At 50.0% G+C, this 11,546-nt stretch overlaps 1 pseudogene; it reads left to right on the top strand.

The window, feature by feature from the left end:
- Positions 1 to 10,460: 10,460 nt before the first annotated feature.
- Positions 10,461 to 10,621, top strand: LOC121866292 (annotated as a pseudogene).
- The last annotated feature ends 925 nt before the right edge of the window (positions 10,622 to 11,546 follow it).

Raw genomic sequence — 11,546 nt, 5'->3', positions numbered from 1 at the left:
TAATGAACAGCTACACAAGAGAGCAAACCTCTTAGCAATCAATGTAGATATACACAACAAAGCTGTAAATATTTGGAAAAAAGTGACTGAACTTAACACAGAAACATATCAAAACTGGATAAATAATATAGACAGGAAGAAGTAATTGAACCACCTCCTGCCTCAATATACACATTTCTACATAAAACATTACTAGAGGAATAAAGATGAGAGTGACCAACCAGCTCCACTAAGAACCTGGCATACAGTGTACCTTTAGACTAACACAACTAACACTTAACTAACACCAAAAAAAATGTGACTACCCTCCCAGTTACACAAGGACCTGGGCGGGCTCACTAACTCCAACAATAACAAAAATAATAATAATAAGCAGCATTATATAAATAAACCAATATTAATACAAAGGTCTGACGACCCAAGGGAGCAGAACAAAGACAAAACACCAATAAGAAAGATGAAGCGATCTGGTTGAGCCCAGATTCTTTCTACTCCTACTGTATTTCAGTTTCACCACCTTTTCTTCAATTCCTACTAATCTTCTTTCACCTCTTAACTAATGACTTCGTATCGTATCGTACTATCTAGCCTAAACTGTTTAGCCTGACGTAGAGTTTTTTAATAAATCTGGTGATATGGAACCACACACAACCCCCCTTAACCTGGGATAATGCAATCAAATGGATAATTACTAACTATTCTCAGAGATAATGCAATCAAATGGTTAGTTGCTAACCGGGGGCTGCGCCCCCGGACCCCCTGTGTTAGATACTGTATTTGGTCATGATGAATTGTTTATTAGACTATAAGAAATCCTCTTCCTTCTTGTATTGGCAAAGGGAGTTTGCTTTAACTTAGGTATGCTAGCCTAAGTAAAAATAGATGCCCCTTCCTTATTGGTGTTGTCGATGGCACAGCACAGCACAGCACCGTGCCTATGACGAAATCAACTTCATTAAACTCAACTCATACTTCAAATGCACCAAGAGAACTTGCACACCCGAATGGTAGACCGTCAGAGTCAATCAAGGGTCGATTTAATAGCATACTATACAAAATGATCCGAGAATCTGCACATACCGAGTGGGAGACGGTCGTGAATGCGTCCGCCCTTGTACGCTGGATGGAACTATTTCACTATAGTAAGGGGTAGGGGCACCTCGGTCATATTATACAACATACCAAAGAAGTTCCACACCCGCATGGGAGACCGTCAAAGTCAATCGGGGATCGATTTGATAGCATACCACAGAAACTTGCACACCCGAATGGGAGACCGTCAAAGTCAATCGGGGGTCGATTTAATAGCATACTACAGAAACTTGCACACCCGAATGGGAGACATTCAAAGTCAATCGGGGGGTCGATTTGATAGCATACTACAGAAACTTGCACACCCGAATGGGAGACCGTCAAAGTCAATCGGGAGTCGATTTAATAGCATACTACAGAAAGTTGCACACCCGAATGGGAGACAGTCAAAGTCAATCGGGGGTCGATTTAATAGCATACTACAGAAACTTGCACACCCGAATGGGAGACCGTCAAAGTCAATCGGGAGTCGATTTAATAGCATACTACAGAAACTTGCACACCCGAATGGGAGACCGTCAAAGTCAATCGGGGATCGATTTGATAGCATACCACAGAAACTTGCACACCCGAATGGGAGACCGTCAAAGTCAATCGGGGGTCGATTTAATAGCATACTACAGAAACTTGTACACCCGAATGGGAGACCGTCAAAGTCAATCGGGGGTCGATTTGATAGCATACTACAGAAACTTGCACACCCAAATGGGAGACAGTCAAAGTCAATCGGGGGTCGATTTAATAGCATACTACATAAACTTGCACACCCGAATGGGAGACAGTCAAAGTCAATCGGGGGTCGATTTAATAGCATACTACAGAAACTTGCACACCCGAATGGGAGACCGTCAAAGTCAATCGGGGGTCGATTTGATAGCATACTACAGAAACTTGCACACCCGAATGGGAGACCGTCAAAGTCAATCGGGGGTCGATTTGATAGCATACTACAGAAACTTGCACACCCGAATGGGAGACAGTGAAAGTCAATCGGGGGTCGATTTAATAGCATACTACAGAAACTTGCACACCCGAATGGGAGACCGTCAAAGTCAATCGGGGGTCGATTTAATAGCATACTACAGAAACTTGCACACCCGAATGGGAGACCGTCAAAGTCAATCGGGGGTCGATTTGATAGCATACTACAGAAACTTGCACACCCGAATGGGAGACAGTCAAAGTCAATCGGGGGTCGATTTAATAGCATACTACAGAAACTTGCACACCCGAATGGGAGACCGTCAAAGTCAATCGGGGGTCGATTTAATAGCATACTACAGAAACTTGCACACCCGAATGGGAGACCGTCAAAGTCAATCGGGGGTCGATTTGATAGCATACTACAGAAACTTGCACACCCGAATGGGAGACAGTCAAAGTCAATCGGGGGTCGATTTAATAGCATACTACAGAAACTTGCACACCCGAATGAGAGACCGTCAAAGTCAATCGGGGGTCGATTTAATAGCATACTACAGTAACTTGCACACCCGAATGGGAGACCTTCAAAGTCAATCGGGGGTCGATTTGATAGCATACTACAGAAACTTGCACACACGAATGGGAGACCGTCAAAGTCAATCGGGGGTCGATTTGATAGCATACTACAGAAACTTGCACACCCGAATGGGAGCCAGTCAAAGTCAATCGGGGGTCGATTTAATAGCATACTACAGAAACTTGCACACCCGAATGGGAGACCGTCAGAGTCAATCGAGGGTCGATTTAATAGCATACTATACAAAATGATCCGAGAATGTGCACACACCGAGTGGGAGACGGTGATGAAAGCGTCCGCCCTTGTACACTGGATGGCACTATTTCACTATAGTAAGGGGTAGGGGCACCTCGGTCATATTATACAACATACCAGAGAAGTTCCACACCCGCATGGGAGACCGTCAAAGGGAATCGGGGGTCGATTTGATAGCATACTACAGAGAACTTGCACACCCGAATGGGAGACCGTCAAAGTCAATCGGGGGTCGATTTGATAGCATACTACAGAGAACTTGCACACCCGAATGGGAGACAGTCAAAGTCAATCGGGGGTCGATTTAATAGCATACTACAGAAACTTGCACACCCGAATGGGAGACCGTCAAAGTCAATCGGGGGTCGATTTGATAGCATACTACAGAAACTTGCACACCCGAATGGGAGACCGTCAAAGTCAATCGGGGGTCGATTTGATAGCATACTACAGAAACTTGCACACCCGAATGGGAGACAGTGAAAGTCAATCGGGGGTCGATTTAATAGCATACTACAGAAACTTGCACACCCGAATGGGAGACAGTGAAAGTCAATCGGGGGTCGATTTAATAGCATACTACAGAAACTTGGGTATCAATCTGAATGGGAGACCGCCAAAGTCAATCGGGCCCATTTAATAGCATACTACAGAAACTTGCGTAATAATCTCATCGGGGAGACCACAAAGTCAGAATCGGGGTCGATTTGATAGCATACTACAGAAACTTGCACAACTGTAATGGGAGACAGCCAAAAGTCAATCGGGCTCCATTTAATAGCATACTACAGAAACTCTGCACACCCTCAATGGGAGACCAAAATAATCGGGTCGAGCATACTTTACAAAATGATCCGAGAATCTGCACACACACCGAGTGGGAGACGGTGATGAAAACGTCCGCCCTTATATGTTCGATTGCACTATTTCACTATATTAAGGGGAGAGGGTGCCTTCGCACACATATTCGGTGTGAAATATCTTCCGCCCCCCAGCGGAGCGCTTCGGCGCCTCTGCGAAGCAAAGCGCCGCATTCAAAAACAACAACCAAAATTGCCGTCGCTTTCCCTTCCCTGCCCTGCAATGGCTGGAGCAGCAGGCAGAAGAAGAGAGAGAGAAAATAGTCTCATGGGGTCAGAGGAATGGCAGTGGAGCGCGATCTATGAATTTCACTAGCCAGGTCTGTCTCCCAATTGAACATTATTACTCTCTCGGCGCACACGTCGCCACCACGGTTTCCGCGACAGCAGCAGCATCATGATGTTGCGTCTATTGTAAGTCCGGAACCGGGTTATTCGGCTGTTCGCGAACAGTCGGGTTTTAACCTTGCCTAACAAACGATCAAACAACTTCCACTCTCGAGGTGCGGTACGGTGACTGTCCTATCGTCCGCTCTTGTATGCTGGATTGCACTATTTCACTATATTAAGGGAGAGGGTGCCTTCACACACCTATTCGGTGTGGAATATCTTCCGCCCCCAGCGGAGCGCCGCGCCTTCTGCGCAAAGCGGCATTCAAAACAACAACCAAAGTTGCCGTCGCTTTCCCTTCCCTGCCCTGCAATGGCTGGCAGCAGCAGCAGAAGAAGAGAGAGAGAAAATAGTCTCATGGGGTCAGAGGAATGGCAGTGGAGCGCGATCTATGAATTTCACTAGCCAGGTCTGTCTCCCCAATTGAACATTATTACTCTCTCGGCGCACACGTCGCCACCACGGTTTCCGCGACAGCAGCAGCATCATGATGTTGCGTATTGTAAGTCCGGAACCGGGTTATTCGGCTGTTCGCGAACAGTCGGGTTTTAACCTTGCCTAACAAACGATCAAACAACTTCCACTCTCGAGGTGCGGTACGGTGACTGTCCTATCGTCCGCTTGTATGCTGGATTGCACTATTTCACTATATTAAGGGAGAGGGTGCCTTCACACACCTATTCGGTGTGGAATATCTTCCCCCCAGCGGAGCGCCGCGCCTCTGCGCAAAGCGGCATTCAAAAACAACAACCAAAGTTGCCGTCGCTTTCCCTGCCCTGCAATGGCTGGAGCAGCAGCAGCAGCAGCAGAAGAAGAGAGAGAGAGAGAAAATAGTCTCATGGGGTCAGAGGAATGGCAGTGGAGCGCGATCTATGAATTTCACTAGCCAGGTCTGTCTCCCAATTGAACATTATTACTCTCTCGGCGCACACGTCGCCACCTCGGTTTCCGTGACAGCAGCAGCATCATGATGTTGGGTCTACCAATAAGGCCGGAACCGGTTATTCGGCTGTTCTCGAACAGTCAGGTTTTAAACTTGCTTAACAAACGATCAAACAACCTCCACTCTCGAGGTGCGGTACGGTGACTGTCCTATCGTCCGCCCCTGTATGCTGGATTGCACTAATTCACTATATTAAGGGGAGAGGGTGCCTTCACACACCTATTCTGTGTGGAATATCTTCCGCCCCCCAGCGGAGCGCTTCGGCGCCTCTGCGAAGCAAAGCGCTGCATTCAAAAACAACAACCAAAGCTGCCGTGGCTTTCCCTTCCCTGCCCTGTATTGGCTGGAGCAGCAGAAGGTTTTTTAGAGAAAATAGTCTCATGGGGTCAGAGGAATGGCTGTGGAGGGCGATCTATGAATTTCACTAGCCAGGTCTGTCTACCTATTGAACATTATTACTCTCTCTCGGCGCACACGTCGCCAACCACGGTTTCCGCGACAGCAGCAGCATCATGATGTTGCGTATTGTAAGTCCGGAACCGGGTTATTCGGCTGTTCGCGAACAGTCGGGTTTTAACCTTGCCTAACAAACGATCAAACAACTTCCACTCTCGAGGTGCGGTACGGTGACTGTCCTATCGTCCGCTTGTATGCTGGATTGCACTATTTCACTATATTAAGGGAGAGGGTGCCTTCACACACCTATTCGGTGTGGAATATCTTCCCCCCAGCGGAGCGCCGCGCCTCTGCGCAAAGCGGCATTCAAAAACAACAACCAAAGTTGCCGTCGCTTTCCCTGCCCTGCAATGGCTGGAGCAGCAGCAGCAGCAGCAGAAGAAGAGAGAGAGAGAGAAAATAGTCTCATGGGGTCAGAGGAATGGCAGTGGAGCGCGATCTATGAATTTCACTAGCCAGGTCTGTCTCCCAATTGAACATTATTACTCTCTCGGCGCGCACGCCGCCACCACGGTTTCCGCGACAGCAGCAGCATCATGATGTTGCGTCTATTGTAAGTCCGGAACCGGGTTATTCGGCTGTTCGCGAACAGTCAGGTTTTAACCTTGCCTAACAAACGATCAAACAACTTCCACTCTCGAGGTGCGGTACGGTGACTGTCCTATCGTCCGCTCTTGTATGCTGGATTGCACTATTTCACTATATTAAGGGGAGAGGGTGCCTTCACACACATATTCGATGTGAAATATCTTCCGCCCCCCAGCGGAGCGCTTCGGCGCCTCTGCGAAGCAAAACGCGGCATTCAAAAACAACAACCAAAATTGCCGTCGATTTCCTCTCCCTGCCCTGCAATGGCTGGAGCAGAAGGAGAGCGAGAGAGAGAATAGTCTCATTGGGTCAGCGGAATGGCAGTGGAGCGGGCTAATGGCGAGTAGGCTCGCGATCTATCAATTACACTAGCCAGGTCGCTCTCCCTATTGAACATTATTACTCTCTCACGTCGCCACTGCGGTTTCCGCGACAGCAGCAGCATCATCATGATGTTGCATCCACCAATTAGTCCGGAACCGGGTTATTCGGCTGTCTGCGAACAGTCCGGTTTTAACCTTACCCAACATCCACTCTCGAGGTGCGGTACGGTGAATGTCCTATCGTCCGACCTTGTATTCTGGATTGCACTATTTCACTATATTAAGGGGAGAGGGTGCCTTCACACACATATTCGGTGTGAAATATCTTCCGCCCCCCAGCGGAGCGCTTCGGCGCCTCTGGGCGGCTAAAGCCGCATCGGGGTAAAACAACAACTAAAATTGCCGCCGCTTCCCTGCCCTGCAAGTGGCTGGAGCAGAAGGAGAGAGAGAGAGAGATTTTAGTCTCATTGGATCAGAGGAATGGCAGTGAGCTTGCCATGAGGCTTAGTAGGCCTGCGCTCTATCACCACACTTGCCAGGTCTCTCTTCCGTTTGGACATTATTTACCCAATCTCTCCTCAAGCACACGCCGCCACCCTACTAGTTTCCGTCACAGCATATGCTGCGGCCTTTCAGTCCGGAACGGGGCTCCCCTTCGCCTTGCTGTCTGCCCAACTTAGCGGACTTGCGTTGGCTGATCACCCCGTCTTCGCGTCTGTGCCGGCCTTCAATGCAGCGCCCGACCGTCTCTTGACCGAGATTCATTGCACTATTCCACGCGCAAACGGCTACCCTAAATGTGCATAGACAACGCTCATGGTTCAACACGACCAGGGCGCAGTCTGGGAGCCGAGTATACTAAAAAGAGAGTTTAGCAGCCAAAACTCGTCAAAGCACACGTTGGGTTACCCCATCACCTAACAACGATGATGGCGGTTCCCACCCGTGAAATACACAACCTAACCAATATTGGGCGACGATGGCGCTCATGAGCCCACGTCCCCACAAACAGTAAGAGAAAGAGAGAGAGGAGGAGATTGGCAAATGTGCGGTCCCTCGCCCAATGTCTTATGCCTCGCTGGGGCAAAGAGAAGAGAAGAGGAGCGGATAAGGGAGGAGATTGGCCAACGTGCGGTCCCTCGCCCAATGTCGGCTGCCTCGCTGGAGCTGGGTCAAGAGGAGAGGAGCGGATAAGGGAGGAGATTGGCACACACGGTGGCGCTGCCGGCGCCGAGGATAGCGAGAGAAGGTGCAGTTTGATCTGATCATCTGGTTTGCTATTTCTCTAAGGCCAACGTGCGGTCCCTCGCCCAATGTCGGCTGCCTCGCTGGGGCAAAGAGAAGAGGAGAGGATAAGGGAGGAGATTAAGACACATCACCGTGGAAATGCTTGCCGGGCGCCGAGGATAGCGCAGAGAAGGTGCAGTTTGATCTGATCATCTGGTTTGCTATTTCTCTAAGGCCAACGCGGCGGTCCTCGCCCAATGTCTTCTTACCGGCTAAAGTGTAAAGAGAAGAGGAGCGATAGAGTGAGATTCTGCCAACGGCGGGTCCTCCTCGCCCAATGTCGGCTGCCTCGCTGGAGCTGGGGCAAAGAGGAGCGGATAAGGGAGGAGATTGGCACACACGGTGGCGCTGCCGGCGCCGAGGATAGCAAGAGAAGGTGCAGTTAGATCTGATCATCTGGTTTGCTATTTCTCTAAGGCCAACGTGCGGTCCCTCGCCCAATGTCTTCTGCCTCTCTCTCAATCTCACTATTTTGGCCGCCGTGATAGGCGCCGCCAACAGCAGCAGCTACCTGGTTGATCCTGCCAGTAGTCATATGCTTGTCTCAAAGATTAAGCCATGCATGTGGAAGTACAAGCCGATTTAAGGCGAAACCGCGAATGGCTCATTAAATCAGCTATGTTTCATTGGATCTGTAAACCCACTTACTTGGATAACTGTGGCAATTCTAGAGCTAATACATGCAATTGGTCTCTGACCGCAAGGGAAGAGCGCTTTTATTAGTTCAAAACTGGTCGGGCCCCGGTCCGTAACCCACCGGTGGTGAATCTGAATAACTTCGGGCTGAGCGCACGGTCTCCGCACCGGCGCCGCTTCTTTCAAGTGTCTGCCTTATCAGCTTTCGATTGTAGGTTATGCGCCTACAATGGCTATAACGGGTAACGGGGAATCAGGGTTCGATTCCGGAGAGGGAGCCTGAGAAACGGCTACCACATCTAAGGAAGGCAGCAGGCACGCAAATTACCCACTCCCGGCACGGGAGGTAGTGACGAAAAATAACGCATGTGAGTCTCATCCGAGGCCTCGCAATCGAATGAGTACACTTTAAATCCTTTAACGAGTATCCATTGAGGGCAAGTCTGGTGCCAGCAGCCGCGGTAATTCCAGCTCCAATAGCGTATATTAAAAGTTGTTGCGGTTAAAAGCTCGTAGAAGTTGATCTCAGTTCCGACTGACGGTGCAATCACCGTGTTTACTGTCACGCCCTAACAAAGCCGCCCGCCGGGCCGCATCGGGATGCTTCGCTCTTGTGCGTCCCGAGTGGCCGGAGAGTTTACTTTGAAAAATTAGAGTGCTCAGAGCAGGCTATTTGAATGGCCCGAATGGTGATGCATGGAATAATGGAATAGGACCTCGGTTCTATTTTGTTGGTTTCGGAACCAGAGGTAATGACTAATCGAACAGGCGGGGCATCTCAGATAAGCGACGCTTAGAGGTGAAATTTTGGACCGTCAAGAAGATCTAACTAATAAGTAAAGCATTTGCCAAGGATGTTTATTAATCAAGAACGAAAGTTAGAGGTTCGAAGGCGATCAGATACCGCCCTAGTTCTAACCATAAACGATGCTAACTAGCGATCCGCCGGCGTTATTCCCATGACCCGGCGGGCAGCTTCCGGGAAACCAAAGTCTTTGGGTTCCGGGGGAAGTATGGTTGCAAAGCTGAAACTTAAAGGAATTGACGGAAGGGCACCACCAGGAGTGGAGCCTGCGGCTTAATTTGACTCAACACGGGAAACCTCACCAGGCCCAGACACCGGAAGGATTGACAGATTGGAGAGCTCTTCGATCTGGTGGGTGGTGGTATGGCCGCTCTTAGTTGGTGGAGCGATTTGTCTGGTTAATTCCGATAACGAACGAGACTCTGGTCACTAAGTAGTCGACGGATCTCCAGAAATGGTGTCCAGTTCGCAACTCTTCTTAGAGGGATAAGCGGCAAATTCTAGCCGCGACGAGATTGAGCAATAACAGGTCTGTGATGCCCTTAGATGTTCTGGGTCGCGACGCTACACTGAAGGGATCAACGAGTTTTCCCGAGAGGAGCGGGTAACCCGCTCACAAAGCCTTTCTTGATAGGGATTGGGGCTTGCAATTGTTTCCCATGAACGAGGAATTCCCAGTAAGTGCAAGTCATCAGCTTGCGCTGACTACGTCCCCGCCCTTTGTACACACCGCCCGTCGCTACTACCGATTGAATGATTTAGTGAGGCCTTCGGACTGGCGCTCTTGGATTGTCGGCCCCGTTGCCCGCGAGGGTTTTCTGGGGTCGTCGCCTCGAGCTGACGGAAAGATGTCCAAACTTGATCATTTAGAGGAAGTAAAAGTCGTAACAAGGTTTCCGTAGGTGAACCTGCGGAAGGATCATTAACAGAGAGAAAGAGAACGGGGCGCTCTTAAAACTACTACTACTACTCTCCTGATTTGGGCGGTCTCGGGCTCTGCTCTGGCAACTCCAGCAGCGAAAGAGGACAATCCCGGCCCCCGCACCAAAAATAGGTACCACCACGCTGTAGGTGGACCACACTCGGGCGAGAGCGCGAAGACCGGAGGAGGAGGACGGACGGGGCTTTGGACGGCTGCCCGTCCGTTCCTTACTACCGGCGAATAAGCCTCTTGACCCAAAAAGAGTGAAATTCAAGTGTCAAAAAACAACAACAAGCCGTCCGGCCAAACCCAAACCACAAACTTGGGCTATGTCTGTCAAACCCTTTCATTGAGACTCGACCTGTGATGGTTAGTCGCAAAAAGACCAAATGGCAAATACACAACTCTTAACGGGGATCACTCGCTCGTGGGTCGATGAAGACCGCAGCAAACTGCGTGTCGGTATGTGAATCGCAAGAATACCAGATACATCGACAAGTTAACGCATATTGCGGCGGCGGCAGCCATATGAGCTTGTCGCCGCCACTCCTCTACGAGGGTCGGAAATATACATCCATCGGTTGCTGCGAGTTCGGTGCCTGCTGACTGTCTCCCCGACACGAGGGTAACCCGAACCGAGCTTCCGCCTTGGGGTTTAATCGCCCGCGCCTTGCGCGAGGCGTGCCCTTAAAAACAAGCAAGCCTATCACTAGCAAGTCCATGGACTTGGCGCACCCACATTCAACCACAACAAAGCGACAGTTGTCGCCCTCGCAAATAACTGGAGGCGGCGCTCTTTTGCCTGCTGTCCACAGAGACACGAATGGCCGTCGGCCGCTCATGGCTGATGCTGCACATGTTCTAAGAGGCACTCCATCCCACGAAGAGGAAACGAAACCGGGTCGGATATCTTTTAAGTAAGCCCCGCCGGAATTTCGTCTATCACCTCGAAAAGAGTGCTTGGCATGCATTGCAGTGGAACCTAAATTGATGAGTGCGCCTGGGCCCGCAGTCTACCATGTAGTGGTGCAGGCAGAGAGATGAGAATGCTTGGGTGACGCCGTGCTCTTCCTCACGCGCTCCTCCACCCTCTCCCACGGTCAGACGCGGTGTGGGCGTTCTCTTTGAGAGTTCGCCACGAGTCCACGTCTATCTCATGACTGGGAGGGAGGCAGGGGGAGTTCTCTCTAAACGCGTTAAAGACGGTGTTGCGCCTCATAACGGCGCTCGCCGGGATAGAGCACTAGTTCTGCAGCCGGAAAGGCCGCTCACGCCAATTAATACTGCGACTCTCGCTCTCTTTCTCCGGATAAACAAGTGCCACTGCTGTGGCATGCGGGAACGGGGAAAGAGGTCAAAGTTTAAGCGGCAAAGGTGCGGCCGAGTAAGGGCGGAACACGAGCGTATATGCATTAAAACTGTGTGTGTATATGACTCTGCGAGAGATGTTCTGCTGGAACACTTTTCCTATTGGCTATTTACCACTCA

Source organism: Homarus americanus, unplaced genomic scaffold (assembly GCF_018991925.1).
Source record: "Homarus americanus isolate GMGI-L3 unplaced genomic scaffold, GMGI_Hamer_2.0 scaffold48143, whole genome shotgun sequence".
Lineage (NCBI taxonomy): Eukaryota > Metazoa > Arthropoda > Malacostraca > Decapoda > Nephropidae > Homarus > Homarus americanus.
The sequence above is the reverse complement of the archived record's forward strand: the minus strand, read 5'-3'. Positions and strand labels throughout refer to the sequence as shown.